Source organism: Triturus cristatus, chromosome 3_1 (assembly GCF_964204655.1).
Source record: "Triturus cristatus chromosome 3_1, aTriCri1.1, whole genome shotgun sequence".
Lineage (NCBI taxonomy): Eukaryota > Metazoa > Chordata > Amphibia > Caudata > Salamandridae > Triturus > Triturus cristatus.
Window position 1 is genome coordinate 1,006,608,877 of NC_140583.1, and position 21,965 is coordinate 1,006,630,841.

General features: G+C 46.9%; 1 pseudogene; it reads right to left on the reverse strand.

Moving 5' to 3' along the window:
• Positions 1-16,936: 16,936 nt before the first annotated feature.
• Positions 16,937-18,033, reverse strand: LOC146861424 (18S ribosomal RNA; annotated as a pseudogene).
• Positions 18,034-21,965: the final 3,932 nt, after the last annotated feature.

Sequence of the window (21,965 nt, forward strand, 5' to 3'; positions counted from 1 at the left end):
ATTAGGCATCCTCCTGAGCATAGCTCACATCATGCGTAACTTTTGGCCTACTCCTATTAGCATATGTACATTACACCTGTATATAGTTAGCATTAGGCATACACTTCAGGCCTAGAACCACATTATGCATGCATAAAGCTGTACATTTTGGCATCATCAAAGTACCTTCTCAGTAGCAGGAATACATGACGCCTACATCAGGTTAGGCATAGGGGGAGACTCCATAGGTAGCAGACACATTATGCCCCTAGTCAGTAGGGCACCATGGAAACCTAAAAGCAGTTCCCCCTACGCTGCAGATTGGTCCTTGGCACCACTGCGCCTGGGGAACCCCCTCTCTGGGACTCTGTACCTCAGGACTGCCCCCAATCGTGGCAGCTGCCCACTGTCCGGCAGGGTAGCTGAAGAGAGTGAGGCCAACGAGCACTGGGCACGAGGGAGCCCGTCTCTGGGGCACGGGAACACAGGGGGAAGGCACCGACGGTGTGCCTCGACCAACCCCCCTTGACCCACCACGAAGCCCCACTCACCGACTCTTCTGGGGCTCGTCCTGACTCTAGGCTCCTCCGCTCTTCTTGCTGGTCTCTTGCGGTCTCTGCTCTGGCTTCTCCCCACCCGGGCTGCCCCTCGTGGGACCCGGGACTTTGGCTGCTCTTGCTCGTGGGGCTCTCCCTTCCCCCTGGGAGCCCCGCAAATCACTCGCCGCACTTCCTGACGTCGGCCGGCTGTGACTCAACACGCGGGGCTCTCCTCTGCTCACAGGGAGCCCCGTCAATGCCAGCACCTCGCCAGACTTCACCCGGGCCCCCTCCTTGGACCCAGGACTTCGGTGTGGAGCCCACTGGCTCCGGATGGTTTCCTGGCAGGCCCTGCCCACCGGGTGACGCGGGCGCCTGTCTTCCGTTCTCTGGTCTCTGGCGCTCTTCTCTCCGTCTACGAAGTGCAGGGTAGGCTCCCCCTTCAGTTCAAAAAGTGACACAGCGCGGGGTAGGCTCCTGCGAAGGTCAGCAATACGGGGTAGGCTCCCGTCTCCTTCCGGGCCGCCGCTGGCAGTGTGGCAGCTCCTTTCTTGTCCTCGGCTTGGGTCGTGGCGGTGATTCTGGTGGCAATCCTAGAGTGCAGGGTAGGCTCCCGCCACACAACAATGACGAGGTTGTAGGCTCCCGTGGTATTTTTAAATCTGCCGCTCTCTCTGGCAGCATGCGGGGTGGGCACCCGCTCAGATCAAATATCCAGCAGTGCGCATCAATGCAGGGTGGGCTCCTGCCAATTTCAGGACCACAGTGGGGGATCCCTCGCCAGGGATTCCCTCGCAGCCTCGTGCTGCAGGCACCAGTCCCTCTCTCTCCTTGGCAGGACGAATGAGGGCCTCTGGGCAGTTCAATTATAGCGCCCCAGGGACAAGACGATAGTGCCTCTCTTCTGGCACCTCAAACATAGCGATCACGAGGCGCTAGGGTACAGGCAGGCAAGTATAGTCCCCTGAAATATAGCGCTCACGGGGCGCTGGGGGCCAGGAGACAGTAAATGCAGGGCAAGATCAGCAGGCAGTAGGGCAGCTCGCCAGACCTGAAGCAGCAGTTCATAGGAACAGTCATCCTCTATTACGATGGCAATCCTGCTAGCGCAGCTGTCTCCACTCCAGCAGAGTCTCTCACTAGCCCTGTGGACAGTAGAGAGGTACAGATGGGCACAGGGGCCAGCACACAGGCCCTTGTGGCGGTACCTTCTGGCAGAGTGTCCCCTCTTGGTCAAGTCCACGTTCAGCCCGAGCACATGGAGGCACAGCCCCCCTATATATACCACCCTCACCCCACCTACCAGAAAGGGCCAGAACTTTCTAGAAGGCTCCTGGCAGTTCCAATCCCAACTGTCACTGTGGGGGAGGTGTAGGGCACCCTGTCACTTCGAACACTAGACCACCAACTCACCGCAGGCAGGCGGCACAAAGCACACAGCAATGGCATCCATTTTAAAAGTGACATTTCCTTCACTGGTGAAAATACAGGTGCGTACACCATTGCACAACATTTATTTTCCTCTCACACCATACATGGCATATACATTTCCTACCATGGGGGAGATGTCCCCTAAAGGGGGGGGGTTCCTAATATAAGCCTATGTAGGGCAGAAAGCACACACACTTGGCACTGCTAACCAGCGCCAAAGGGTCCAACGTCCTCCAACCACTCATTCCACAACAGCAAAAAGGAAAGGGGGAAGGCAAAAAAGTTTGGGATGACCCTGCAAGCAGGGCCAAGTCCAAGTCAACCCTTCCAAAGTTCAATATATTGCATACTTGTTTTCAGTTTTTTGTGCTTCATTTCATCCTGTTTTAATGAAATTAATGTTTCATTTATAATTTGTTTGCTCTTTTTGTTCATGGTTCTTCTTGATGTTTAGTCCTTCCTTTGTATTCTGTGCCCTGCTGCTCAGTCATTGTGTGAGTGATGTCATGGAATGTTACTGTGTGTCTGGTTGAGTGAAATGTCAGTTGATGTGTGTGGGCTGAGCAGCTGGGATGCTGCTCCCGGTGGGGCTTCTGCTACTGCTATAACTGCCTTATTTATTACTATTCCTGTAACCTAAGATGACTATTTCAATCTAAAGAATAAACTACTTTTGGATTCGCCATCATCATGTACTATATCATCATTAAGAATCCGGGTTTTCCATTTTTACAGATTTTTACATATAAATGAAGATGGAAAACAAATAGTTTCTTTGTCTGTTTTCCTATGTCCAACCACGAAAAAACAGAAATAGGCTCTCCATAATGTCACGGTTTTTGTGCAAGGCCCGGGTTAAATAGAGAAACCATTTTAAAAAGCGGGACATTTCTCTGCTTACTTCGGACAGGTGCTGGGACGGGTCTCTATCGAGCTCTTCATTATTGCCTCACGATGAAGAAAAAAATCTTACCACTGCGGCAATACCACCCTTCACTGCCTTCAAAGAGACCCGTCATAGTTCTTTCACAGTCTCATCATTCCAGAACTGAAGCATTTTCAATGTTATGTAAAATGAAGCCAAAGTTGTTGCTTATTTAGCTTATGCAGCTAACAACAACTGACAAAGCTAATAGTCCCTGCTTGTTGTAGGTGTGATGATACATGTTGTATTATCTGAATACAATGACAGAAGCAGCAAATGTTTCAGGCAGGACACTATGGTAAGCATAGATTATTTAGCTTATGTGTCATAAGCCATGCCCTAATTACATCGGCCACATCCCTTTGAGAGACCTTCCCCAGTTTTTTCATCCCACTTAAAGCCTGGGTACTTCTGTCATGTCACCTGGTCTTTGTAGAGTGCTGTGTGGGACTTCAGTGCACTTCCCTGTTTGGGAGTGCTGAGAGGGCACAGGGTGCATGAGTGGTTAAAGAGAGTCTAGGAGATAATCGTCAGGTGTTGTGCGCAAGTGGTGATGAGGTCACGTTAGTGCAGCCTAGAAACCTGCTCGGGTAGTATTTCTACTACATCTGAAGGGCTTATGTGATGTAGAAGCTGTGAGACGTCTGCGGGTGCAGTTGTCTCTTGGGACATGTTTGGGTGAGATACAGAGGGTCAGAGGCGAGCTCTGCTTGCTGTGACCTACAACACATCAGTGCTGTAGTACCCTTCTCTGCACTACTCACACCACCTACCTAGGAGGAAACTGGGCCCTGTAGGGTTCCACCAGATGACCAGAAATGCTAGCTTGTAATTGGACAGTAACTGTCCCCTGAAGAAACGCACTCCACAAAATGCACTATGGGAAATGTTTTTGAGCACAATGATGTCATGGGTTTTATCAAAGCAAAGAATGGATGCATACACAGTGCCTAGAGGTATTTTTAAAGCTGCTCAACAGGAGACACTTATGTTTGACAGCAGCGTGCACAGTGCAGACATCACCAGTAACATACTGCATCTTTTTTAGAGTTAGCCTTGTACCTGAGAAATGCCACCATCCCCATCCCACGCCCTCATCTCAGAGGCAGAGACAGGCCTATAGTCACAGCCCATCCTACACCTCAGAGGCACAGATAGGCCTTCACTCAGCCCTCCCCTCATCTCTGAGGCACAGAAAGGCCTTCTTTCCTCCCTCTCCTCATCTCAGAGACACAGACAGGCCTACCTCCTTAGCCCTTCCCGCATCATAGTGCGTTTTGTCTCCCTTTCTCTTCCTTCTTCCCCTGCTCATCTTCTGGCATGGGGCAAACCTTTTAGCCATTTTTGCAAGTTACTTGTTTGGAGGCAGTTCTTGGCATTGTTAGAGCAAAAACCAAACATCCTGTAATGCACATCCTGTTAGCTTAAAAATCCATTGCTGTCTGTGCAACACATCTGATTTGTCATCTGTAATTTTTCATCTGTGTCTCTGGAGGCAACTGTAATTGTAATCCCTTTTCTATGTCTATGACAGGTAACAAATAGTCCTACTTTTATGTCGACGGTTACTGCAAACAGTAGTCCTACTTTTATGTCTATGAATGGTCCCGTTTGTTTTTTTTTGAGAATCTGGTCACCTTAACATAGAGCAATACCCTGAATGTTGCTGATCTAAGGGGAAACCCGCTACAGATAAAGAGTTCATACCATTAGGGACACAGCTTCCCAGTCCTCCTGGAAATACCATAGAAACAGCGCCAAAGTGTTGCTGATGTTGCCAGCTTCGGTGCCAATGAGATGGCCTCAGGAGATTGAGTCACTTCTGAGTCACTTCTGCTGTGACTGGTGTGTAACCTGCAAGTCACAGGTTCCAGTGTCAGTAAGGTAACTTGGCGGGTAAACGTGCCTGCAGCACAAAGAATAGAATGTGTATTTTTCATGTAATTTATTTTTATTTTGAATTAACTTTAAGAAGAAGTGTGGCACTTTACATAAACATTGTGTCTATGAATCCCCACCACAGCAAATATATAGGCTGTAAGCCTTCAAGTAGCATATCAAAATATAAACCTGTAAAAACTTAACTCATGGCAAGGGTGACTTTTATGTCTCAATAAATGGGGAAAACTATCCTCTGCAGTTTCTATTTTTCTCACAGAAAAAATAAATGTGGATAGATGTGGTTGAATGCAGATAAGGTCATCAAAAACAGACATCAGCAAATGCAAACAGAAATATAAAATAAAAAAATACTATAAAACCGGGAGCTTTGATCACAAATTCCAGGGGTGCAATGAGTATTTTGTTATTCATTGCATGAGTTCAATGACTACCTTATCATACAATTCTAGAGCACAATGAGTTGTGCATTATGCATTTAGTGAGTGTAGGCTACTTTGAAAGGGTGTAATGAGTGTTGTCTCTTACATTAAATGACTGAAGTAGGAACAATGTCATGCAGCCCATGCATTTAACGGGTATGCGTTCCATTTACGCATATTGCAATGTGCAGAGAGTGTAGTCCGCATTCCATGGGTGTTGTAAATATGCATTTCATGGGTGCAGCGAGCATTCATTCAATGAACATAGCCAGAAAAGTATGCATTTCTTATTTTAGCGGTTCAGTGAGTACACTATGCATTCCATAGGCGCAGTCAGGGTGTTCCAAAAGATGCATTGAGTACATTATTCTTAGCATGTGTTAGCGTAGAATGCAGTCTCTGGTAGAGTGACCCTGGTATGCATTCCTTTAAGTTCAGAAATTTTTTATTGAAGCAATAGAGGTGTCAACATACAATACAGAAAATTAAATTCTTTCATTACATTGCAATTCCATCATAAAAGGATTACTTAGATCAGACCAATTAATAGATAAGGAAAAAGTAAAACACTATAAATGAAATATAAGCAACATTAGAGTATAGATAACTGTAGGAACATTTGGGAGTTTAAGGTGGTTTGAGGACCTCCTGTTGGGATGGCTGTGGCAAAGCGTTTCGTTTGGCACTTGTATCAATATACATTGTAACAGGTGACCATAAATTTAAGCGTTTCGTTCCTAAGTGTATAGGATAAACAAAAGAGGTGTCTAACCTATGGTTGTGGCAGACGGCATACCACCAAGCTTTATAAGAAATCTTTGTAAAGTCTTTCCAGTTTGTGGTAATTTGCTGAAAAGCAACCGCAATTAACAAATCAATAATTTTGATATTAAACATAGGATCCTCCAAAATATGTGACAAACTTCCTAGAAAAACATGAATAAAGGAAAAAGTAAATTTAGTACCAAAAATTCAGTTAATTTGGGACCAAACATGTTGCCAAAAAGTATATACACATGGACAGTAAAATACAGATGTCTGGTACAGTGGAAAAGGTTTCACTTAAAGTGGCCGTTGTGAATAAAAGCCTATTGTATACGAAAAGTAGTGTTTGTGTTATATTAGCTGCTCTGGAAGATTTACGTAATTTGATCCATACATTTGCCCAGAGCGATAACGGCCAAGAGGTCATGAGGTCACGTTCCCACAATTTTTCTACTTTGGACTTCGGTCTGTCAAGGCTCGTATTTTGTAAATTATTATAGATAGTGGAGGTTTTAGGCCGAGATTGTAGCAGAGTGTGAAGATGCGAGGAAGTGCTTGGTGTGCTGAGGGTATCAGCTATAGTAGAGAGTCGGGTATATGTATCAATCGCTGCTTCCCTGAGCAAGTTGTATTTATGGATGAATGAGTTTGGGAGATTAAATGATTTACTCTGTGAGATGAATGTTAAAAAATCAGGACCTGAGAATAATTGATGAATCCATGATAGTCCCCGCTGTCTCCAAGACCTCCAATAGAAGGGTTTCTTACGGATTAGCAGGTTTTTGTTATGCCAAATTGGTGAATTAAGAAAGGAGTCTAAGGTAATGTAAGTGGAGTTAGTGGGTGGCTATAAGAGTTTGGAAGTGGTCTTAATTATGGGGGTGGAGAGAGACTGGGGTTTTCGTGAAAAGGAAAGATATTCGCGGAAGGAAAAGGGAGATAAATATAGACCTTCCAGTGAAGTCCAAAGAGGACATTCATCTGTGGAATCAAGTAACCAGAGGGAAGATTATCGTAGAAGGAAAGCTTTCTGATATGCCGGGAAATCTGGGAAATTAACTCCACCTTCTGATTTGGGTCTAGTTAATTTTAATAAAGACATTCGGGGCTTCTTATTACTCCACAAGAAGAAGGAAAGGCTAGAGTTAATTTTCTGAAATAGGGTAGCAGGTATAGTGACTGGAATGTTAGATATAGTATATAATACTATAGGTGTCAACATCATTTTTATAGTATCTAAGTGTTCCCACCAAGATAGGTAAAGAGGATGCCACTTAGTAGTTAATTCTGAGATTTTTTTTAATACACTTATTCATACATAATGTAACTGTGTCCGATAATGAAGCTGTGAAATGTAGTCCTAAATACTTAATATGCTTAGGAATCCATGTAAAATTAAAGGCGCTAAAGTCTGGTTTAAAAGTATACTTAGTTAAGGGCAGAATTTCGCACTTGTCATTATTCAATTTATAGCCAGAGATTAGGGAGTAATATTTCACATCCGCTAAAAAAGCAGGTATTGACTCTTCCGCTTTTGATAAAAAAGCAGGATATCATCAGCATAAGCTGCGAGTTTGATATGGGAACTACAAGTTTGGAAACCATATACATTTGCATTTTGGCGTAATTTGCACAGGAAGGGTTCTAGAGCCAGATTAAAAGGAAAAGGAGAAAGGGGACAACCCTGTCGTACTCCTCTTCCTAAATCAAAGAAAGGAGAAATTAAGCCATTAGCACAGACTGCAGCTCGAGGGTTGGAGTATAGAAGGGAAATCAAAGATGTAAATTTAGGGCCAAAGCCAAACCATTTGAGGGTGTAAAATAAGTAATTCCATTCAACTCTATCAAATGCCTTTTCTGCATCTAGTGCTATGGCTGCTAAGGGATGTTTTAGATAAAACATTAAAGAAAAGTCGTGTGTTATCTGTTATAACCCGTCTCTTAACAAAACCAGATTGCTCATTACCCAATAAGTACGGTAGATAGGAGTCTAAGCGTATGGCTAATGCTTTAGAGAAGATTTTGTAATCGATGTTGACTAGGGAGATAGGTCTATAATTTTTACAATGTTGGGAATCTTTTCCTTCCTTAGGGATGAGACATATATGCGTTTCTGAAAAGGAGCCAGAGGACCTATTTAGTGAACAAAAAGAGTTTACTAGGGTATATAATTTGGGCATGATGAGTTTGGAGAAATGAAGATAGAATTCAACAGTGAAACCATCTGGACCAGGTGCCTTATTTTTTTTAAGATGGAGGAGGGCTTTAAGAAGTTCTTGTTGTGTTAAGTCAGCTTCCAAAGAGAACGAGTCAACGGCATTACTTTGGGTTTTTTGGATGTTAGAGAAAAAATGTGATAATGATTGATCTGTAGGGTGCGTTTCAGATGTATATAGGGATTTATAGAAAAGAGAAAACTCATCTAATATCTCAGCATCTTTAAATTTAAGAACAGAGTGTTCATCATATATAGATTCAATCTTCAATTTGTTTTGACGATTTTTTAAATATTTAGCCAGTATTTTCCCTGCTGTATTTTTGCCCCCGTAAAATTTTGCACTAGACTTTAAAAGATACAAGTGCACTTACTCATGTTGGTATTCAGAGAAGGCACTTACTCATCAATGAGTAAGTGCCTTCTGTGAATTCCAAAATGAGTAAGTGCCTTCTGTGAATACCAAAATGAGTAAGTGCCTTCTGTGAATACCAAAATGGTAGTAAGTTTAGGATTTTGTCTTAAATTAGTTCTGTGAATCGGGCCCCTTCTACCCATAGTGCTTCACAAGAAAAAATTGTGATATGTAAATTATTACAACACCTCCTCAGGTATAGTAAGCTCTATATAAATGTGTTTTATTTTGTGTAAATACTGGGAAAGGCCAACACATCTGACAATCTTACTGCACTTCCATCTAGGTGTGAGGCTCCTGACTGCTCCCAGCCAGGAGACTCCAACAAAAGGAGGCCTGATGACCCCTCAGATTCGGCCTTTGTTATGGGCCCAGCAGGACTCTGAACTAGGAAGCCCCGTCCCCACCTGCATGTTGTTGTGGATCGAAAGCAGACAACGTGCAGGCGCTGCGGAATGTGTCCCGGTGTTTGCAAATTACACCTGGATGAATTCAGCATATTTTTCAGTGGGGCTCAACTTCTTGACAGGGTGGACGGCGTCCACCCTGTGAAAAGAGTGGGTGGACGCCGTCCATCGGCGATTCGTGCCCTGATTATGAATCGCCTATATGCAGGCGGTACATGTAATCCGTAGGCATACAGTATACATCCCTTGATTACTGGGCTATGCTTTTTTTTTTTGCAGTTTTATATAGTGCAAACTCGCCCTGGAAGTATGGGAGCGCTTTATATGAGCACCAGTTACATTACAAAAGGACACATTCATTTTTGCTAGGCACAGGGAGAATACAGGATTTGACCAGAATCACAGGATGTTGAGCCAACGTCGAGACTCGCACCTGGTCCCCCGGCTCCAAAGTCGGCAGCGCAGGCCGTTACGATGCAGTGATTTGAAGGCTCCCCAATCTGTGGAAAGAGCAAGACATCAATGCACCACTTGCCATAGGTATTTTATCCAAACCCTTTCACAAGTAAACGCTCTGCTGCTCTGAAGGCAGTTACTGTTATGCCATCTTGTGCTGATTGCTTTTGCTGGTCTTTGTTCATTTTTGCAGTAAACGTAGCCAGACGAATGGGGATGGGCGGTAGTTGTCACCTTTGGGATTTTTGTTGACACCTGTAGTTGTGGAAAGCTTTCAGGCAGTGGAAGGGTGCAGGAAAGGTTCTTTCTTACAATGTGCTGTATTTGGTGAATCGATTTTGCGTTTGTGTTTGGGATTTCGACTTGAATTATTTCTGCGCTGTTCCATTTCATCCAGTTAAAAAAGAAGGCTGTGCCCTCCGATCAACACCTCTTCAAACTCACCTCCTCAAATTACTGGTGATGTGTATTGCAAATGGTACAAAATAACCTTAAATGCTCAAACCATCTCCCTTTAGGAGCAACAAAATGTATTTTCGACTAAGTACCATGTGTATTGTTATGTTCCCATGGTGACGGCAGCATTGACGTCCCTGCCTGTGCGATGCTGTTTTTTTATTTAAAGATTAATCGTTGGGTAATATTTAATTTATACTTTCTTGCATGTGTATCTGTATTTTCCTATATATTGTTTTTCGAAATCTTCTAGACATTTTTCGATAGTTATTTTTCTTTGCTAAAATAAAAGTGCAGCTAGCCTATTATTTAATAGGCAATTGTTTGCTCACACTCAGAGGCTATATCTAGTTATACAACTTCATATAGACTCACATGAAACCCTTTGCATTGCAATCCAAGCATGTGTAAAAGTCCAGCTATTTAGGCTTCTCTGGAAAATCACATACCTTTTTAGGTCTGGCTACAGACAGTTGTAGTTGTTTGGAAAAAAGTCATGTCATCACACAATACACAATGTACCAATAACAACAAGAAGAAACCCAACACTCAACAGCCACATACAGAATGTTGCTATAAGTCATCTCACTTCTGCCATTGGCTTGTTTGGGCAAGCCCCTTAGAGGCATTGGTGCGCTTGGTTGCCAAACAGCTTTGTACCCATCCTGTTATGTTATGTTAACTGAGATTTGTAGGTCTCTTTGCACTTTGAGAGAGTGGCCAAAGCCCACCAGCAGTCACAGATACAACACTTGGCGAGGTTTTAGGCTGTGTACAGAACCTCCCTAAACAGGAGAGTCTTGAGTCGTTTCCTGAAAGGGAGGAGTGTGGGTTCCTTGAGAAGATGCTCGGGAAGTCAATTCCAAAGTTGAGGAATTAGGACAGAGACGGCTCTGTCGCCTTCAGATGCAGTTTTGAACCGTGAGTAGGCCAAAAGGCCAGCCTCGGACGACCAAAGTGTACGTCCCGGCACATAGTTCCCTAGGCGCTCCTTGATGTAAGCTGGGGCCTGGCCATGAATGGCTTTATGGGCAATGCAGAGACCTTGGAACTTTGCTATCTGTATAATGGGGAGCCAGTGCAGCTGCTGCAACAGGGGGGTACCGTGAGCCAATCTATGAACCCTGAAGATCATCCTAGCTGCATCATTCATGGTCACCTGTAGCTTACTGATGAGTTTCTCGGGGAAACCAATATAGAAGGCATTACCATAATCCAGTCTAGACACGATCATAGCCGACACGACCATCTGTAGTGTGGCAGATGAGAGGAGGGGGGCAAGTCTCCGCAGCTGTTTCATTAAGCCCGCACAGGTTCCGACCACGGCAGAGACTTGATTTGCCATGGAGAGATTGGCATCAATCTTGATGCCCAATCTTTTTACGACCAGAACTGGCGTTGGGGTGGTGCCATGCTCTTGTGGCCAGAAGAGGTCATCCCAGGGATTATTTTTAGAGGAGATGACAAGGACCTCAGTTTTATCGAGGTTGATTTTTAGCGAATTAGCTGTCATCCAGTTCACCGTGTATCTTAGTATGTGTTGCACAGAGGTGTGAGCTTGAGGGGAGTTATCAATCTGGAGGATTAGTTGTGTGCCGTCCGCAGAGTTAAATACTTGACAGTCCATGCGAACCAGGGCGGCTACCAGTGGCTGGAGGTAGATGTTGAAAAGGAGAGGGAACAGTGCTGAGCCCTGGGGGACGCCACAGGTGAGTGCACCAATGTTCAACATCTGCTCGCCCAGTTGGACCCTTTGGGACTGCCCTGACAGGAAGGACTCAAGCCATTGGTGGCATCCTGTGGCATTTTGCAGCTGTAAATAAATATGAGAAAGGTGTTCCTCTTCGGGTCACAGGCATTGACGCCATTTAGGGGTTGCCCAGGTCACAGACCTGCTTAGCTTGCCCCTTGCTGCCCCTGGCACTGCCTTTGTGCCCCCTGGCTTTGGAGGTGGCAAAATCAGTGCCAAGAACACAAGGGTATCTCACATTATCAGAGTCAGGCTCAGACCTTATTTTCTACTAATTTTAATACACTAATATGGAATAATAGTTTATTATTCCCTATAAGTGTAACAAAAACTGGAGCAGCAAGATCTGGATCTCCACTGGCATCTGAGGTAAGAAAAATAAAATGGCTTTAAATGTATGTTGTGTGCATGCAAGTGGATGAGAGTGAGCTTGTATGAGAGAGCGTGTATATGTGTGTGCATGTATGTTTGTATGTGAGATCATATGTGTGTGTGTCAAAAGGAGTGAGTTAAGTATAAGTCAGTCAGCGAGAGTGCGAATGAGTGATTCAGGGTGAGAGTGAGTGCAAGAAACGAGGTGAAGATGAATGAGTGAACTGAATGCTAATGAGAAGATGAGATTGAATTTAAGTGAACCTGTTTTGTTATGTTTTCAAATCCGCTGTTGGACGTGGCATGCTTCTTGGCATATAGAAGCACCCTTGACAAAATGTTGGCACTGGAATACTGGAGATAATACTTGCATATGGGATATCCTCAGCAATATGCTAGTGCTGGCACACTGTAGGTACATTTTTGCACAGGGCAACCATGAAAAAATGCCAGCGCTGGCCTCCTGGAGGAAATCCTTGGCATTAGTAACACCAGTGCCAAATTGCTGCTGATGGCACATTTGAAGAAATTCTTGACATACGGAAGACAACTGTGGCAATGTAATGGGGCCATCCATGACAAGTTGTCTTCCATGGCATATTAGACATACCTTTGACATTTGGGACATCCATAGTGCAAGATAAGCAATATTAGGTACATTCTGGCACTAGAATATTGTATGTGATTTTTGGGAAAAAAAGGGTCCACCACAGCAAAAGGCTGGTCCTGGCAATGTAGGTAATTTTTGACATAAGGGGAAACCCATAAGACATTTTAAAAACATAATTGGGTAAACTTATGGGGACTGTCAGGTTTCATTAGCTAGGCATGCCATGAAAGGACTTGGATATTTAGTGAGTGTTTTTTCCGAGCCTGTGACTGTTCTCCCCTAGAAGAATATAGAATATTAAATTTGCAATTATTATGTAACATCAGTAGTGTTAATTATTGTGATGTCATCAGGATTAGGATTGTGTGACATCACTTCTAGGGATGATTTGGGGTCAAAGGTCATATGATATCACTTCTTGTGACATCAATAATTTCAAAGTATGATGTCCCTTCCACTATCCATGGGATTTTGGTGAATCAAAGTCCATGGTCACAGGTGATCTTTGCAGCCTCGTGAACTGGAACCAGCTTCAGTAACATATACACCACCTTACAAGTCACACAATTCGAGCTTCAGTTGTTTGGAAGCAGTACATGATGAAAACACTTGTACTATGGGAAGTCAATAAGTTTATATCTAGGCAGAGTACATGCAGTTCAGACGAGCAGTAATTTTATTATGCGCACTCTGCCTGAAATTTATACTAATGCATAATCTGTTCACAATATTTTTTGTTTTTGACCGTTCATGACAAAAAAGCATGTGACTGACCATCAAAGTTGACCCAAAAAGCACAACACTACTTTGCAGATATAAATATGCCAGAAGAGGGCAGACAAACACCAGTTGCACAAAAGATTATGCAATTTAGGTGCAGTTAATAAGATAACCCACAAACTTTACATAAATCTGGAGATGAGTTCTACACAATATTATTCTTGCATAATGCCAGCTATGCACATCCTTAGGTGACACCAGGATTATACAACCACCTACCTGTGTGTACCAGTTGCCTTTGCCCCACACAATCAAGCACAGCCATTGCTGCGACTTAGTGTGACGCTTCTGCTCCATGCATTCCTGAACATTGTAGATTCTCAGTCTAGTCCGGCAGCATTACTATATTTACTTATATTATTTGCTAAAGTAAAGTGAGATCATTGCTTACCGTGCGGAAGAGGCAGTTCTACCATCAGCCGCTTATCCACTTCCGTGCAGAGCCGGACTGGGGAACACAAAGCAGCTCTGAAAAAACATACTCAAATCAGCCCCGCCACTTCCCCTCCTTGTGCTCTCTCTCTTTTCATACATCCATGCTCTCTCTGTCCTTCTCTCCCCACACTCTTCTCCCTCAGTAATCGCTTTCTCTCCACCCCCACCCTTCTCCGTCTCTCTCTTAAAGCCCTCTTTCATGCTGCAGTCAATCCATGGTAGCTGGGGAAAGTGAGAGAGGCACTAGGAGATGATCTGGGCTTTTGAAACTGACCTCCAAGGGCTCCAGACCACCGGGAAATGCTTGGTCTCATTACAGGCAGCTACAGTAACCTGGCTATGTTGGCATTTCTGAAGAAGAAAGAAATAAGCTAAGACATGCTGATTAGAGAGAAGCAACATGTGAGGACACAGTGTGTATATGGGGGTCTCTCTCCTGAAGTAACCTGTGAGGACACAGTGTGTATAGGGAGTCTCTCTCCTAAGGGCAACTTCTAGCAATATTGTTGTTCAATACTGTATAAAATCATGTAAAAAACAAGGGTGAGAGTGTTTCCTGCAGTTTAATGCTTAAGAAAGGAAGGGTTAGACTGGGACAGAAAATAGGCCTGGGCCCCAAACTATCAGTGTACCCATTAGTAAATAAGATAGTTAAAAAAGTGGTCTACATTTGCAAATCATGTAATTTTGAACTTGTAAAGACACACTGTTTTTAACGAATGGATGACTGCATGTATCTTTGCTTGCTGCAGGTAATTGCTTTGGTAATATCAGGGAAATAAATAGTAAAAACAGTCCCACCAAATCATAAAACAGGCCTATAATAATAATAATATCCACATTTGTAAAGCGCAAACAATCACCCGTAAGGGTCTCTAGGCGCTGGGGGCCATCAGGAAGATTAAGCAAGCTATTACCCAGAGTCACATGCTGCTGGGCTAATCTGCCGCCGGCACCAGGGATCAAACCGTGATCCCCAGATTCCGGTGTCAGTCGCCCTGGCCACGGCTCCACACATCTTTCTGCCTACAACCAGACTAAGAAATAAGACTCACATACTGACCACTCAGACCAGCCCTTTTGGCACTGTTAGATTTCCCCAAAGATCAGTTTGACCCTAGAATAAGACACTCTTTTCCACACTGGAGCCCTCTTTCAGGGGGGTAGGAGGATGTTTTTCATCACACCACTTAGCATATTCATCTTCTCGCCAAACACAGTGATTCATTGTTATCGTCGATTGTTCCCACATTGGGACAAAATGCTGTGAGACCATATGTGCTCACATTTTCCCTACTTGCACCAGGGCCCACGACATCCTTTCTACGCCCTCTAACTGAGCTTAACACAGTTAACCCATATGCTGCTAGGCCTCCTCCCGACAGCCTTTCTTTTGGCTATTTGGTGTAGTTCACGCTTAGGCCCCCATAACCTTTTGTCCACATAAGGTATCCATGCCAAATGTGCATCCTTTTTTTCCAACATTCTGGTCATTCTGAAGGCATACAGGTTCATGGATTCCCCTGGAGGAGACCAAGAAATTCGCTAAAATGCAACTACATTTGGGTGTTTTTGGGAAACAAATGCTGCAGAAGAAAGCGTCAGATGTTTTTCCTGCAAATGGCATCAACAAAGGTTTTGCGGTGCTGAAGTCACCATCTTCCCAGCTTTCAGGAACAGGCAGGCATGAATCAGAAAACCATTTTTTTACCATAGTTTTTGCATTTTACTGGGACAAAGCCTATTTTTTCTAATGGTTGTGCTTTCTGCCACCTTTCAGTTAGTGCTAGAAGTGGATGTGAAACCCATGGTGGAAAGCTATACATTTCTGAAAAGTAGACAATATTCTGAACTCAGCAAGGGGTCATATTTGTAGATTCTTCAAGGTTTTCCTATAGAAAGTAACAGCTGAAATAAAAAAATATTGAATTTGAGTTGAAAAAAACCCAGCCATTTGTGTCTACATTTTCACCTGTAACTTTTTTTAACTATGGCATATCTTTAAAAAGCAATATACTGAAGCTTTGCCCCATTGGTTCCTAAGCCAAGCACATACACCAGATCCACAACTAGGTGTGACCCCTGCAGCATCTAGAGTCCCTGGCTTGTGCGGTGGCCCAAAGCGATGCTGGTGGGCTTGGAGGTATCCCACCCCCTGACAAGGTTGGAGACACTGGAAGGGAAGAGCTGGGTGGCACCCCCATCGTATACATCCACACCGAAAGGAGCCAGGAGTCCCCTGGTGGCCCTGGCTCCTTCTCATCCAGGCTGCCCTGCTGCACGAGAAGAGCCTCTCCTCAATAGCTGAAACCTGGTCGGGCCAGGATCGGACGCAGGAAAGCCCGGGGTGGCAGGGAACAGTCGTTTGGCTCCACCCCGCTGGGTCGTGCTGGGTGAGTATGGGTTTCATCTCTGGAGGGCTTTCCATCGTGCTGATCCCAGAGGGGCCAGGGCCGCCACTGTGTCTTCACGCATAATTCAGTCAGGAACTCGCGGGTGGAGGAGCCTGCCCTGCACCTGGTCCTTGCCCATGTGCCCCAGAGTCTGCAGACTGCTCCACTGGCCAGGGTGCACAAGAGAGGAGGGGGGGGCTGTGTCTATCGTGTGTTTTCCATCTGGGAGGTGGCTGAGGGTTTAGGGCTGGCACCCTCAGTTGCTCAGGCCGCTTTGTCATTAAAGATCATTCACCCACGGAAACCTGATTTGTTCAGTGTAGCACGCATGCAGCACCGGACATCAGGGGGCATCAACGACCTATTATCACTCGATCTTGTGTGGCGGAACACCATTTGTCCCTCTAAGAAGTTGGACGCTGAATGTTGGGGGTCGCGTAACTAGTTAGCATGGAGGAATCTTGCTTGCTATTGGAATTAGGCAGACATATCTCTCCACCAATTAAAAACTGCCATGCACCACCACCCGCAGAACCAAGAAAGCCCTATAAATCTATCAATCTTTTCCGCATCCGGGCCAGGTGAGGTTTCCCGTGTTGAGTCAAATTAAGCCATAGGCTCCACTCTTGGTGGTGCCCTTCCATCAATTACTTTATTTAAGTTTCAGCTTTGCAACTAAATATCCACCAGAAGCCAAACACTTTGGCTTCCGGAAGCTGTTCGGCAAGCCATGGGAATAATGCCACCGGATCGCTAGTTGAACTCATTTATGGTTGGAACTTCGACAGTATCTGATCATCTTTGAGCCACTGACTTTTGTTTTCGATTAATGAAAACATTCTTCGCAAATGCTTTTACTTTGGTTTGTCTTGCGCCGGTCCAAGAGTTTCACCTCTAGCGGCACAATACGAATGCCCCCTGCTGTTCCTCTAAATAATGGCCCCGGTTCCGAAAATCAACAAAATAGAACCACAGTCCTATTCCATTATTCCTAGTTGAAGTATTCAGGCGACCGGCCTGCTTTAAACACTCTAATTTTTTCAAAAAGAAAAGCTTCACACCCTCAGGACACTCCATCAAGAGCATCAAGGGGGAGCCGAAAGGGAGGGCCTGGGAGAGGCTGTAGTTCGCCTTGCAGCAGACTGCCAGCTCAACCTCAAGTTCCAAATACCAGCTTTTTAACTGCAGCAACTTTAATATATGCTATTGGAGCTAGAATTACAGTGGATGCTGGCACCAGACTTGCACTCTAGTGGATCCTCGTTAAAGGATCTAAAGTGTACTTATTCCAATTGAAGGGCCTCTAAAGAGCCTAGATTGTAATTTTTCGTCTCTACCTCTCTCCGAGTCGGGGTGGGTAATTTGCGCACCAGCTGCCTTCTTTGGATGTGGTAGCCATTTCCCAGGCTCCCTCTCCAGAATCAAGCCCTGATTCCCCATTACCCGTGGTCACCATGGTAGGCACAGAAAGTATCATCAAAAGTATGTATTGTCGCCCTCACGGGGACGTGCGATGAGTACGAGGTTATCTGGAGTCACCAATGTGGCTGGGTGACCCAGAATTGGTCATGGTCTGATAACTGCACTCATCCCAGGAGGTCAGCACTCATTTCCATGTGTTAGCTTTAGAATTACCACAGTTATCCAAGTAACAGATGGAGCGATCAAGGAAACCATAACTAGTTTAATGAGCCATTTGCAGTTTCACTGTAAAAGCCATGTGTACTTACACATGCATGACTTAATATTTGGGACAAGCTTATGATATTGGCAGGATCAACCAGGTAGCCATCCCTGTTGGATGTGGTTTAGAGCCGCATGCTCATCCCGGACCAACCTTCGCACCCCAAGAGAGTCTGCTAGGGAAGCCTACTAATGTGGGGGGCTTGCTGGGAGGATAGGAGCAGTCAGAGGGGCACCGGCGGGCCCAGCCCTCTCCACAGATGGGAGAGGCGGGCTGGGGTGTAGCCTGAGCAAGACACAGGTGTGCTGGCCTGGGTGACGGGGACACCCCACGGAACAGTCGTTCTGAGCTACTGTGGAAATGTGCTGGGTGGAGGGGGTGATGCTGTGGCGTGTGGGAACCCGGATCAACAGACGGCATCTGGGACCTGGCTCTACCTGACCCCTTCCACTCTGGTCGTACCACTGGGGGCGCATGCTGCCAGGGCTGCTCTGCCTTCGCTTTGTTGGGTAGAGCCTCCACAAACTTCAGGCCCTTGAGTCAGATGGTCCATGGCAGAGTGAAAGCTATTTGCTTGAAACAACAGCCGAGGCTGGCCAAGCAGTACATCCCTAAATGGACCAAGTGTGCCCAATCAATCAGGGTAGGACCCTCCGCGGGCAGGTCACCCCGTGCCTGGATGTCAGCTTCATGTCCCTGTCCGCTCTTGGGGAAGACAGGTTCGGAGGAAAGGCCCATCAGGGAGGGTGGCAGGTGCTGACCTGGGCCCCTGGGGGACCGAGCAGACCGGCCCAGGCCCTGGCGGCACCTGGCTGAGAACTGCTGGACCATAAGGGGGTCCAGAATACCCTGCCACTAATAATTTAGAATAGGGCCCTTACTTGTAATGCATGCGCTAAGTGACAGAGGGGACCACTGGCGCGAACACACCCGAGCTCTTGGAGCACTGCCTGGGCTTGAGGAAGCAAATTAATCCTCATCAGAACTTCCAAGGCAGCTGGGAAGTGGCTTTGTGTCCCTGCTTGCTTTTGGTGAAGGCTGGCTTGGAGGTAAGGTCCATCGGACATGGCTGGGAGGCAAGTGTGGATCTGGGCCCCTGTGGTCCAAGTTGGTGGACTCGGGTCCTGCCACTACCTGGCTGTGAACCTCTGGACCGCAGGGGTTTTTGAAGTACCCTGTCACTTGTAATCCAGAGGAAGGCTACCTCCATTTCTTGTAATCTGTGCGCAACAAGTGACAGAATGGACTGAAGGACCAAATGCACCCGGACCTCCTTGAGCCCTGGCTGGGCTTGAGGAATCAAATGAGCCCTCATCTGGACTTCAAGGGCAGCCTAGCCATCTGGACGTGCAATTGGGAAGCATTGACCATGACCAGATGGCCGAGGGGATCGGTTCATCCAGATGGCTGGGCTCAATATACGAACATCTGGTCACTCTGCGCCTTCACGAAAGGGCTTCCTCTTGTCATTGGAGTGGATGGGGACTCTGCAGCCTGGGTGCTCGGAGCCCCAGCTGGGTCTCAGGCAAGGGGCTGCAAGGGGGACCTGACTGACCTCCAACACAGGGCCCGCAGGCACCTTAACATGCTGGTGAATTGGGGGAGGCCTCAAGGACCCCGTCCCGGGCCCTTGGTGATGCAGCATGCCTGAGGATGGAGTCCAGGGTTGGAGCACCCGTCTCAGGACCCGGTCTGAGCTCTTAGACCTGGCCATGCAGGGGAGGCCTCCCCAAGCCACTGGGACCCCATCCTGGGCACTCTGCCACGCAGCAGGCCAGATGACAGAGATCAGGGGTCCCCACCCCAGAGCCCACCGGGGCCCCGGTCAGAGCTCCTGAACCTGGCCAAGCAGGTGAAGCCTCCTCGAGCCCTATGAACTCCTGTCCCAGGCCACTAGAGGTGAGGCAGGCTGAAGGATGGGGCCCAGGGCGGCAGCGCCCCTGCCTGGGGGCCCGTTGGGCCCCCTGGCCTGATTGAAGCTCCTGGACCCAGCCAAACAGGGGAGGCCTCCCTGGGCCCACGGTACCCTATCCCGGATGCTTTGTGATGTGGCGGGCCTGAGGACAGAGCCCAGGACGGTGGGCCCCCACCCCAGGATCTGCCAGGGCCCCAGTCCTGGGGCATCTCATCACTGTCTGAGAACCGCTGGAACGTTAGAAGGTCTGGAGGACCTTGTCCCTAGTAATCAGGAGAATGACTACCCCCCTTTCTTGTAATCCATGCGCACAGAGTGACAGAGGGGACCAAATGCATGAATGCACCCAACCTCATGGAGCCCTGGTTGGGGTTGAGGAAGCAAATGAGCCTTCATCGGGACTTCCATGGCAGTCCGGCCATCTGGAGGTGCCATTAGAAAGCATTGCGCATGCCCAGATGGCCGAGGGGCTCTGTGCATCCAGATGGCCAGGCTTGCAGGACGGCCATCTGGTCATTCTGGGCCTTAATGAGAGGGCTTCTGCTTGTCCTTTGAGGGGACAGGGACTCTGCGGCACAGGTGCTCGGAGCCCCAGCTGGACCTCAGGCATGGGGCTGAGAAAGGGGCCCTGATGCACCTCTGAACTAGGGCTCTTAGGCATCTTAACCTGCTGGCAAAGGAGGGGAGGCATCCCTGGGCCTGAAGGACCCACCCGTTCCTGGGACCATGGCAGTGTTGCAGAGCGGAGGTCGGAGCGCAGGGCGGAAGTGCCCAACCCTGGGCCTGGTGGGGCTCATCAGAGCTCCTGAACCCGGCCATGCAGGGGAAGCCTGATGGGCCCTGTCCTGGGCCCTTGGCGGTCTGTCAGGCTGAAGGACAGAGCACAGTGCAGGAGCATCCACCCTAAGGGCCCAGCAGAGCTCCTGGTCCTGGTTGCACCGGGAGGCATCCCTGGGCCCGAGGATGGAACCCAGGATGGGGGTTCCCACCCTGGGCCCACCCAGAGCTTTTGAACCTTGACAAGCAGAGGAAGCCTCCCCAGCCTGATGGACCACTGTCCCGGTCCTTTTGTGGCTCGTCCAGAACTCCAGGGGTTAGCCTCCCCAGGTCCAATGGACCCGCATCCAAGGCCCTTTGCAGTACAGCTTGCTGGGGGGCGGAGCCCAGGACAAGGGCTCCCACCCTAGGGCCTACCAGGGGGCACGGTCACAGCTTTTAAACCCAACCAAGCAGGGGAAGCCTCCCCTGGCCCAGACATTTGGTAAATACACTTGCTATACTATTCTGTGATTTCCTAGATTTCCAACCCTAGCTCAGCCTAGAGAAACCTAGCCAACCTGTACATTTTTTAAACTAGAAAACTAGGTCTATCCAGGGTGGCTAACTTGCATGGTTCTCACCATGGTTTATTACCAAGAATCCCTTGCAAACCTCAAACTTTTACTAAAAACATGTTTTCCCTATATTTCTGTGATGGAAAGTCCTTCCAACCGGCAATCCCAAAGTCTCCTGTTAAAAAACAGGAACCTCACTTGTGTGGATAGACCTACTGCCCACAACAGGAAACGACCCACAATGCAACATGGACGCGGCACATTTTTTCCACCAAAAACAGACCAGTTTTTCCAATGAGCCAATGTTATTTCACTTTTACTTTCAATGTAATGATGTCTGCATGCCATAGGTGCTTATCATCATCACATTTTTTCAAAAAAAGCCTCAAGAGCCGGAGTAAGTCCTACCTCTTCTCCCAAGGCTAATAAATAAAAAAGGATATCCCTCTGCTGTAAACTGCAGAGGGATTTCCTGGACATTTGTCCAAGACGGAACGGTTCCGTCCTTGGCACACGCCCAGTGTGGAGGAGGACGGACCCGTTCCATCCTCAGCACAGAAGGGGTTAAGTGCTGATAGGGGATTGAATCCAACACTACCCCAACCAAGTGCTGGTGTTTGCTTTGCTTCACACTCGTAAAATGAGGAGTAGTGTTATGTATTCATATTATGATTCAAGATTGTCTCTTCTCAGCTAATACTGGGTCACACAGAGGCATGCCTGCTCTCTTTAACTATTGTGCCCTTCTGACTGCAGTTTGCATCTACATACATATTAGCCACT